Source organism: Amphiprion ocellaris, chromosome 7 (genome assembly GCF_022539595.1).
Source record: "Amphiprion ocellaris isolate individual 3 ecotype Okinawa chromosome 7, ASM2253959v1, whole genome shotgun sequence".
Classification (NCBI taxonomy): domain Eukaryota; kingdom Metazoa; phylum Chordata; class Actinopteri; family Pomacentridae; genus Amphiprion; species Amphiprion ocellaris.
In genome coordinates this window covers 27,933,524-27,944,871 of record NC_072772.1, presented here as the reverse complement: position 1 = coordinate 27,944,871, position 11,348 = coordinate 27,933,524, and the positions used below count along the sequence as shown (strand labels likewise).

Here is an 11,348-nt window from a genome sequence, read left to right as displayed (position 1 = left end):
TATATATATATATATATATATATATATATTTTTTTTTTTTTTTTTTTTTTAATTTTATTTATTTATTTATGTATTTTTTTTTTTCCCATCTAACTTCTATAGAAGTTCGCTCATGTATTTCACACACCAGCTCTTGAACACGAGTGATGGGCAAAGCATTGCAGGTGGAAATCTTTGCCAAGGACTTGCGCTGGAAATCTGCCTTAGTCTTTGAATATTAAAATGCTGGGTTGTTTTCAATGGCACTGCTGAATAATAAATTAATTTTTATACAATAAACTTAAAACCTGAGAGTAATGAATACAGATTCCAGTAGTTTAGTGTGTGCTGCACACATTATTCAGTAGTTTAACAGATCTTCATTCCATGCGGCAGGATTCATTTGCTGTATGAAAAACATTTTATAATCTCTCTGCTGCATCATTTAAAATGGACAAGGTAGTAGACTTGTTTTTTTCCTTGCTGAATACATTCTCTTTTCTTCACCTGCTGCATGCACCCCAAAGTAATAATACCAACAAGGAGGACAATTGCTGGCCTCCAAGCATGAATGTCACCACTCTCTGAGGCATAATCAGTTAATCACCTCCAGACGGGCAAGGTCACTCTCTGCCCCAACACTTATCTTCTACTGCTCAGGAGGCAGGAGAGGGGCTGGGGATAGGAAGGAGGAGGAGGTAGGAGGAAGGGATACAGGAGATTATTAGGAGATTTTATATCATCCTGCATCTGTTTTGGGTCCATTGAGTAGAATGACAGCTTTGGTTAATTACTGAAAATGGGTTTTTTCATGCATATACAGCGCCTAAAAAGTTTTCCCCTTTAATTGCTTTTCACAATTAATCATGGTCAGTATAATTTGGATTTCTGAATTCACCAGTGACTGGACCTTCTAGATACAGGTTGGCTTATACTACAACCGCTTGAGACATATTCACTCACTCAGATAATCTCCATTTTATTTGTAGCACCAGTGGGCTGCACCAGTGATGAAAGAATGAATTAGGTGAGTCATGGAATACTCATGCAATCACTCATTTCACATTTTATGTTTTAAATCATTTGCATTACTTTATATGAATCTGTTTTCCCTTTCATTAATAGAAAGAAAAAAGAAAGAAAGAATCTTTTTTTGTAAATTCTTGTCAAATAGCATAGTAATGATTGAAAAAAACAATAAAACCTCTTCCTGTGTCATAGACTACACAAAAGCATTTGATTGTGTCCAACTTCACAAGCTACTGGATATCATGGAAAAGGCTGGGGTCCCAGTGCATGAGAGGAGAGTAGTTGCAAGTTTGCATTGTCACCAAACAGTGACTGTTAGAACTGCAGCTGGATGCTCGCACCGGGTGAACATTCACAGAAGTGTGAGGCAAGATTGTATCCTATTGCCGGCACTATTCAACCTTTACAGTGAAGTCCTGCTCTTCGAAGCTTTGAAAGAAAATGAACGCGTGATGTTGAATGGAATCAATATAACCAACATCAGATATACAGTCACCACAGTGTTGCTTGCTAACAATAGTCACTGCAGACAATGACAGACTCTCGGCACCACATGTAAAGCATATGGGATGGAGATAAATTCCAAAAAGACAAAGACCGTGTGTGTTAGCAAGACAACACCAGAGAACGTTGCAATTAGTGCAGAAAGTAACAATCTTGAGCAAGTCCATGAATACCAGTACCTTGGAACCACGATGACAGAAGATGGGAAAATTGATGAAAAAATTAAGAGAGAGATTTGAAAAGGCGCTAAGGCCAAGTTTTGAAAATGAAAAGAATTCCTTCGTAGAAACTTCAGCAGTTCACTGAAACTAGGACTGTTGAGATGTTATGTGTGTTCTGTACCAGCTTATGAATGTGAGTCATGGCAAGTCACAAAAACATCCAGAAGAGAACACAATCCTTTGAGATTTGGTGCATTAGGAGAATGTTAAAAATCAGTTGGAGACAAAAAGAGTGACAGACATAGAGGTGTTAGCGAGAGCTGATACAAAGTGGAGCCTAATGTGTGATCTAACGCAAAGGAAAATGAGTTATGCTGGCCATGTTCTGCGTGGCAGTGCTGGAAAGCGCCTAACAAAATTCTTGAAGGCACCATCAAAGGAACACGTGCAAAAGGAAGGCAGAGAGGTAAATGGAGTGATGACATCAGGATGTGGAGTGTAGCACAGTCCTACACTGAAGCGAAGAAAGCTGTGGAGAACAGACACAAATAGAGATCTATGGTGACCAACCTTCGATGATGTCAGATAGCAAAATTACATTGATCATGACCTGATGTTAAAAAGCAAAAAAAAAAAAAAAAAAAAGTAAAAATGTGTATAATCATTGTACATAGCAGAGATCAAGTATGGTTTGACCTTGGCCTAGGCAGTAAAACAATAGCAATATAAATGCATTAGATGTAAGGTGCCATAAAAACGCGTAAGTAATTAACAAAGTTTTATTAAATAAACAAAACCTACATGTTTTGTAATTTTCCTGGATAATCATGTCCATTAACCCTTCACTGCTCTCACCATGGCCTCCAATGTCCACTAGTCTATGTCTGCCTGGGCCTCTCATGATCTCTGTTTGCACCCACAGACCTCACCTCTCACCTGTTGGAGGCTGTTGATGGGACCGTTAGTTGCCTCATTGTCTAAGAACACCCACGACCCTGCGTTCCCCACCATCCTCAACTAAGCGACGCACATTCGATGGCCTGCTCGAAGGGCTGATGCTGATTTGTGCACGAAGGCTGCAGCAGGGTCCCGGTGATATTGAGTTCAGGCCAGGAACCTTAACCACAGCGTGATGCAAAAGTTTCACCCTGGTCGCCCTTCGTGTAGCTCCTGCTTTTACTTACTTTCTTTATTTAATATGTATGAACGTGAGATCATTCCTTGTCTTAATCTATGTGTTAGTGTGTGTTTTTCATGGTTAACAATACAATTATTACCTGTGTACCTTGATAAATTTGCTCAAATGGTCATTTTTTCCTGCTGGTACTTATTAAAAATAGGTCATTAACACAGATTTATAGTTTTCAATATCAGCTGAAATTAAACCTTTTACCGATATATATTTTTCAGCTGTGCCACCGCAAGTTTGACCTTTCTGAGCTGTCATGCAGGTGCTTGGTGTTTTTGACTTGTGTAAGGATGTGCTCACCTACACCTTCCTCCTCAAAACTCCTCTTTGCCTCCTTTTTCCACTCATTACTGTGGTCACGGACAATAGCAGATGGTGCAGCTGCTGGTTTAATTGTCTTTATTACCGAGGCATCTGCTTTCTGCTTTTTTAATCCAGAACACCGTGGCATCATCCAGGCAGTCAGGGCCATATTTGTGAAATTAGAAAATAAACATGGACAAAGAAAACAATTTCCGTGTCAGACTGTAGTAACAGCACTGCTGTAACCTGCAGCTTATTACAGTAGGTCGTCTCACACCTTGACTCGTGCTGCTCCAATAAGCATTGCAGAAATAATATTATAATATAATAATTGGGTTTGTTTGTTTCTTTCCATCTGCCTCACATGTGTTGCTTATGCCAGAAAGTTTGTAGATTGGAAAAAGAGGATTCCCCGTGGCTCTGTTCAGTTATTTTTCTTAGCTGCTGAGATGTGTTGTAGTGAGCTGAGGCTAAGGGAGACAACAGCAGATGTTAGGCTCTGACACTCCTTCTGCCTTGGATCTGCAACAACAAAGAAGCTGAGGGAAAATGTCATCTACACATCAGCCCTGACGGCCCTGCGTGAATGAATAATTACTCTGCTTTGACTCAGGTCAGGAAAAGGGAAGGCAAAGAAACCTCCAACAGCCTTAGCTTGAAACCCTTTTCAAATGAGAAGCCCTGCATCGTGACATGTGATAAGACGCCAAGGATGCTGTGACATGCAGAGATCCTCCAGAAATAAAAAGATTTTTCTTGTGGCAAAACGTTCAGGGAAATGAAATGATTCACCCCAGCAGCTCAGTACGTGCTCTTCCTCAAAAAGATGAGATGGGGACATGAGCGTCATCTGTGGGGAGGGGGAGACTGTTGGAGGACTGGTTGGTGTTGAGCTTGCTGCAGTCATATCAGGAAGCAAGCAAGGCTTTAGAAATGCATCATTGTCACCATTATGCTTAATAATTTGAATGACATCTCAGTGCACGACTCAAAGGCACTTGTACGGGGGCTGGCGGGGTTATTAGAAATGACTCCCCCAATGATGCGTGTCACTGAAGCAGCAAATTAACATGAGGAGATGGAGGCATGTTAAAAGCAGCAGAGAAAGGGAGGGAAGGGCTGAGATGGAGGGAAGAGGAGTGAGATGTGAAGAGGAACAGGGATAGATGCGGAGAAAGATGTTGCTATTTTCGCCTTCTTTGTTAGCTGAGACGCTCTGGTTGTGGTGTTCCAGCTCCTGCTCTGTTAAAGCTTTTTCTGAACACCAGGTGCTCCTATTGTGATAAATGATTCTCAACTGTGCCGAACAATGGCAGAGGCACCCAGACATATCCCTCATCAAATAGTTCCACAGCTCCTCTTCCACAAACTACACAATGAGCACACTGGATTGTGCCGACGGTTGTTTGTCTTGCCAGTACACAAGTCTGAAGGCTGTTTTTGCTTCCTGTTTACCATGTTCCTCTTACAGGAGCTGACAGTCCCCTGAAAGACATTACTAGATGATTTTTCTGCTTGTTGACTGGCCAGTTTCTTGTCCAGCACCCCTTTGGATCTAAATTTGCTGCTCTCCTTATCCTCCCTGACGTTCATTTTACATCCTGCTTCCTCCTTCCCTCTGTGGCGCTCAGCTGCTGTGGGCTCCTTTGTTTCGCTGTCTCCTGGCTCTGACAGCAGACGAGGCTTGATGCATGTACAGTGCCTTCACCTTTTTCCGCCCAGTAATTTATGCTGTCAGGGGTTTTACTCTGTTTGGATGGCCAGGCTTTCATGTGTGTGCAGAGCAGTATCTTGGGGTGTTGACACATTCCTTCGTGTTCAGCATGAAACAGATTGTAGAAGGTAATTGATGGGGGTTTACTGCCACAGGCGCAGACTGGGAAGAACCCACCAGTTTTTAACTCCACCAGTTAGATTAGCAGAACGTAGAGGTGAGGTGAGCGCTGCATGACGTTGATGATATAAACTTTTAACAATTTCAAGCAGAACCCAAATGAAACATCAGCACTGATTGATGAGCTGCAAGATCATTTTAAACAATTTTGATCTGGAATGTTAACCATAGTTGAACTTTGGTTTGAGGGACAAACATTTTTACTGTACTTGCCCATTCTCTTTGCAGCATTTGCAAAAAATTGCAAATCCTTGTATTAAAATAATAACTTGAAATAAGTAGGGATTGACCAACATGTTTTTTTTTTTTTCCAGGGTGGATACCAATACCGATTATCAGTTATTAACCCATAACCAATATTTGGAACCAATACATAATAGCATGTCAAGAGCCTGCCATTTATGACTAAGCTTCTTCATTAATATAGGTTACACTAACTGAATCTGTACAACAGAAATAGAAGTGATGGCATCAGAGCGTCGGTTGATGCTGAGATGTTGTCCTCTTTTTACTGTGACTCTGATTACTTTGTCTCCTCATCTCTTGTAGTTTCATCTGATGCTCACCTCGTTTTTTTCTTTATATTTTGCGTTTCGGGCTTCTATTGTCCACTAAGAGTCCACATCTAAAAGCAGTATTTGTTATTGTTTTCCAGTGACTGTTTCATGGTCATCTGTGGGTACCTCTTAAATTACCCACTAGTATAATCAAGCCCCAAAACCCCCAAATTTAATTTCTTTGCAAGTAAACCACCCTCTTAATGATGTTTTTAGGGAAACCTATTTTCTGTCTGATAATATATTCCTAAATCGTTACAAATCTACATATTTTTGCCATTTATTTTAGTGCTTTACTGATACTCCTTTTTTTTAATTGACTTTCCCTTTGGGGATTAATAAAGTTATTGTATTGTATTATTTAGCTAATCAATAATATATTTATCACCTTTGTCACCCTAGTAACCCAGAAAATGGAGGATGAGCTTCACACTTGTTGTGAAAGGGTTACAATTTTACCCAAACTGTGATATTGTCTGATACTTGATCAAAGTAGTTATCGTTGTCAAAGTGTGATGTTTTCCTAAACTTAAACACATAGTTTAGATGTCTAAACCTAATCAAACAGCAAGTGAAAACCCAAAGTGAATAAATACAATTAAAACTTATGAATAACTGTGATACATGATATGCAAACCCCGCTTTTTGGCTCTTTCAAACTGGAAGACTCTCCTACTATGTCACAGGTGCAAACATAAGTACTACAACATATACAGAACAAAACTACATTTGTTTAAAAATATAAATGATAATGCAGTTGAGTTGTATAGATATGCAATTTTGAGTTGGGGACACAGAGTTGAGGATATTGTAAACTCACTTTGCTAAAACTAATACCTAAAACAGTCCTGCAATACATCTTCACTTTGTGAAAGTTTACTGTCCATTCCACATGAAAGCAGACAATATTAGAATCACAAGTATAACGCAGTGGAGTTGATGAAAATCTAGGGCTTCTAAAGTGACCACAAAGCGTTGGCAGTTCTTACCAGTGTCCATTCAGTGGCTGTTTAGGAACTTTGAACTGTAGCACACAGTCTTCCTCATCAGAGGGAATTTGCCCATGTGAACTGTAGCTATTAAATTCTAGATTTTTTCTGATCACTTTAAGGACTTTTTCTGTATCTTTGTTTGCAATTTGGCAACTAATTTCTGTGATCCTGCTACAGGGCACTTATGTTTGTTTTAGCTTCATGTGCCCAATAATCCAGCAATATACTCACTAAAAGTTCATGATAAATTGCACTACACAAGTTTTACAGATTTTTCAAAGCAGTTTAGGAACAGCCTAGTAAAACTGCCAGTATTTTTTTTTTTTTTTTTAGTAAGTATTGGCAAGACGTTTTTTCAACGATGATTTATCATCATCCGATTTTTCGTTCTCAAATACTGTCTGTAATGACCTCAAAAATCCACTATTGGTTGCATTCTAATTCCAACTTGTGCTGAAATGATTAGTCAATCTATCAGTTAGTCCTTTCACAAAACTAATCTCCAGCTATTTAAATAATTGATTAATCATTTAAGTCATAAATCAGGAAAAACGTCAGACGTTTGCTGGTTCCAGCTTCTCAAGTGTGAAGATTTGTGACTTCTTTTCTGTTATAGAGAACATGTTTGATTTGACATGGGGCTGCAGGGTAACGTGATGTACATTTGATATATCATCAAATAAATGGCAATGCTTGACAGATATTGAGAATAATTGTTAATTGAAGCTAAGTTCATGCCCCCTGTTCCCTGGAAATCGTTGATCCTGGACCTGCAGTATTTCCTGAATACCTGCATCTACTAAGGAGCTCACAGTCAGCTTGTTGTTGGCAAAACCACCTTCATGCTTATATTGACACCAGTTCTCATGCACCTCTTTGTCCTCAGAGTAAAACCTCTTCCATCCGTCCTCACTCCCCAGCTACACAGTAGTCCTGTTCAGTATTCAGGCAGGCGAACTGGCCGGGATTCTGCAGAAGTGGGAAAACCTCATTTATCAGCAGGAGGCGTCCGCAGGCTGCAGATTTATCCAATTTCTATGCTTTTGGGTCACACTGGTACGATTCTGAGTGGGTTACTGAACCCCCAGTGGTTAACTGCTCAAGCTCAAGATCTCATTACCGTTTGGTGGTATTTGCTAATGAATTTGTCTCTAATCATGTTATTTGTTAGTAGTCTCACACAGCTTTGGATGAAATGTGCTACAGTTCTTCTGGAACAGGAATGGAAACATCTCTCTGTGGAATTTTTTCGTTATTTTTTTTCAGAAAACAACTCTGCAATCCATATTTTCTGTGGTTGATTTGGCAGTTTATTTCACAGGCTTCTAATAGAAATCCTAATTGGAAGAGTTTTGAAATAGTTGAGCGATGAAAACCATTTGGATTCCATTTTCATTATTTATATATCGCCTATGTAAAGCCGCCAAAGCCACGGTTGTAAACTTCTACTTTATTTTTCTTCCTCCCAGCTGACTGTAAGCGTCACATAGTACTTCACACCTTGAGGTTGATTACTGGACCTGGTAACATTCAATCATAAACGTATGTACATGTATATAATAAAGCTTTTCGAAAATGTGCCACAGAAGCATTGTTCTAATCGTTTTGCAAATATTGCCTCAGAGGAATAAAAATCGTATCACGCTTAGATCCAATTTGTGCTGCACTCACCAATTACTTTCACGGTCCACTTCCCGTCTAATACAGAAAGGCCAGATTATCCGCTGGATGTCTGGGTGCTGCACACCCTAATTACAAACACAAATTGGAAAAACGCAACTTGTGACAAAAAATCTTGCATGTGATTTGTCGTTTTTCCAAGAAAAATATTTGCACTAATTTACTTTGACTCAGTGTCCTCAAGGAGATAACTGGTCTTTGAGAGACAGAAGGCTTACTTATGTAAAATGTGAATAGTTTTTGATCTTTCCATTGGTCTTGTAATCAGATAAAGCTGTAGCATGAGTGTACTGTGTCTAATTGGATTGATGTATAATTAATCCAAACAGTGGTAGCAGCGTAGTTCATTACATGACTGATTAAGAGGATATACAGTGGGAAGAGACAGAACATCAGGTTATCAAATGTAGTGTAGTGCTTTGAAGAGCTGTGTAAATCTACAAAGGCTGGGAGAACTACATCGAGCCAGCTTTTAAAAAAGAACCATAACCCAATGTTAACTGACTACTGAAGTTCACTCACAGCTTGTTTTGCTCTTTATTGTTGCTGCACAAGCTCACTGCAGTTTTGCTTTTTCTGCTGGCTGCACACATCTCATGCCTGGACTCACAAAGGACGTGGGCAGCGAGGAAGTCAGGCTCGATTGTGGTATAGGCGAGGAGCGAACCAGTAGTATTGAGTACAACATTAATGCATGTGAACTTGGAGTCACATCCACTGGGTGCTTTGTGTTTAACGCTGAGTCTAGCTGAGGGACAGGTCCAACCTCAGGAGGCTGAAACTGTGACACAGTGGGTTTAATGGTCTCAGATTAACTATGATGAGCACATTAAAAGTTTTCAGGCGCTTCTTGCTGCCAGTCTTTTCTGTGGACATCATGCAAAGTACATTTAGGATTGCAACAAATGACTGTTTTCATTAGTAATGATTTTTTTTTTTAAAATTCCATCTGGTACATCTCGTCTACAGAGTTTCATAAAATCACAGTTTCTAGAGCCAAGGATGCAGTATCAAATGCTTGGTTTTATCCACCCATTTAGCAATAGTATTCAATTTACAGTCAAATAACAGAGAAAAGCAGCAAATTATCACATTTCACAGAATAAAAACAAATAATGTGTGGAATTTATTTTATTTTGCTGCTTGAAGACTACTTACAAATAAAATTCAGTTATTTTTTTAAAAATCTTTGTTACGGTGTCCTAACAGTGAGTGAAATAAACAGTAAATACCATTACTGAACATTTTCGCTTCAAAACTGCAATGTACCAGTAACTGGGTCAAAAACTCAAACAGGGAGGGTTTCCTATGTAATAAATACAAGGAATTGATCCCGGGGTGGAGCTGTTTATCTAGCTGTGTTGAGAAGCAGAAAAGAAGAGATGTGCGTTGTTTTCAATTGCAAAGTTGCAAAAGGAGAAATTATGAGCCTTTGTCTAACAACACATTATTAGCTGTTTGATAATGCAGTCATATCTGCTACTGCTGTATTACTAATGCAGGGAGCAATGCATAAAATACACTTGTACTCAACCCGGCACAAATTGTTCTTCTTCCTCAGAATCGGTTTCTGGTTTGAACTAGGGTGACTTATTTATTCGGATATTACAACTTGACATTTTTTAATGTCGAGTACTTTCAGAGTGTTTAAGCAGAGTTGTAAGTGAGCTGGTGTGCTTGAGATAGAGGCAGCAATTCACACAGACTAAAACAGGAAAAGGTGTAAAGTTGTGGAGTTCTCTGAGCCATTTTAAGGCAATTATTTTCATGGAAAAGCTTCTAATTATGTAACTTTGATATGCAGATGAGTTTTTACAGGTTTAACCATTGATGGGAGAGAATGTTTACAGGGTGAATTCATTTGGTCAGTGATATCTGATCTAAACATATTCTCCATTTTTTAAAAATTATTTTTCACATTAAATTCCATTCATCCCACATATTTTCTCCAGTCTTGTATAACAGACAATAATGGACAATAGGATAAGTTTTAATTGGGTAGACTTGCAGTATGTAAAGTTTTAGCTCCAGTAAGCTGGTTAAGTAAGCTAGAATCAGCAGTCCTGGGTGAAGCAAGTCACAAACTCCTTCCTGAAGCTCCTGTGACATGCCTCTCATTTTATGCAACTGATTTTACATCTGCCAAACTCAAAGCAAACTCTCAAGAGGCAACAGCGTTCAAATGAAGCCACACAGAGCCCAGGGCTGCAGGTACGGCTATGAGCGAGTCAGCCGGCGAGTAGAGAGAGCAGCACTCCTCAGCCTTCAAGGAGATAGATGCGTCCTGCCACTGTATAAATTGGCTGTCGGAAACATTTTGCGAGGAAAAAAACGGCAATCGCTGGGAAGTTAGAGGCGTGGTGACAACGATGGAGAGATGAAAATGGGGGAAGGGGGAAAGACAGGGTGAGGGTCAAAGGGAAGAATAGCGAGGTGAAAATTGGGAGATGGCCAAGGTTAGTGTTAAATGTCTCATAAAGGGTGGGAGATTGGAAGACAACTGTTTCAGGAGAGAAGACCTGCAAAGACAAGACAATAAATGAATATGGGTTAGATTCAGTTATGGACAAAGAAAGGCACATGGAGCATGGTTATCAGATTTCTATTATAGAATAAATCTGCTGTACAGTCAACATTGAACAGTTATTTAAGCAACCACTGTGATCGTTATCACGTTCATAATGACTGTTATTATTTTTAGTGCCTCTATGCGTCACTTGTACAGCATATCACCTGTAAATTACATCATAAACACTACAGCAACCCCAGAGCTGAACCCTGACTGGCTTGAATTCAGAATAATAAAGGAAAGAGCCACACTGTAGAATAGCAATTACTCAAACAATCTGGCAGGTCTGATAAAATGAATGAAACCTTATGACTTGGCAACGCAGCTTCATGGTTAATGCAGGACTTCCTGGATGGAGGTGGAAGTTATTGGAGGGCCGTTTCCCTGCGGGATAGTAAAGTGATTTGGCCATACTCTGCAGATGTCTGCCATGTAGAGGAAGAGATAGTGGCTGTCTGCTGCAAGATGGATGAGACGAGGAAATGAGAGAG

At 39.6% G+C, this 11,348-nt stretch overlaps 1 long non-coding RNA gene across 1 annotated transcript in view; it reads left to right on the top strand.

Moving 5' to 3' along the window:
• The window catches only part of LOC111571536 (uncharacterized), a 10,738-nt gene extending 7,771 nt beyond the window's left edge, over positions 1-2,967 (top strand). The window contains exons 2-3 of the long non-coding RNA XR_002746390.2: positions 969-1,006; positions 2,596-2,967. This is a non-coding gene — a long non-coding RNA (uncharacterized LOC111571536). The remainder of the gene's footprint in view (positions 1-968; positions 1,007-2,595) is intronic.
• The last annotated feature ends 8,381 nt before the right edge of the window (positions 2,968-11,348 follow it).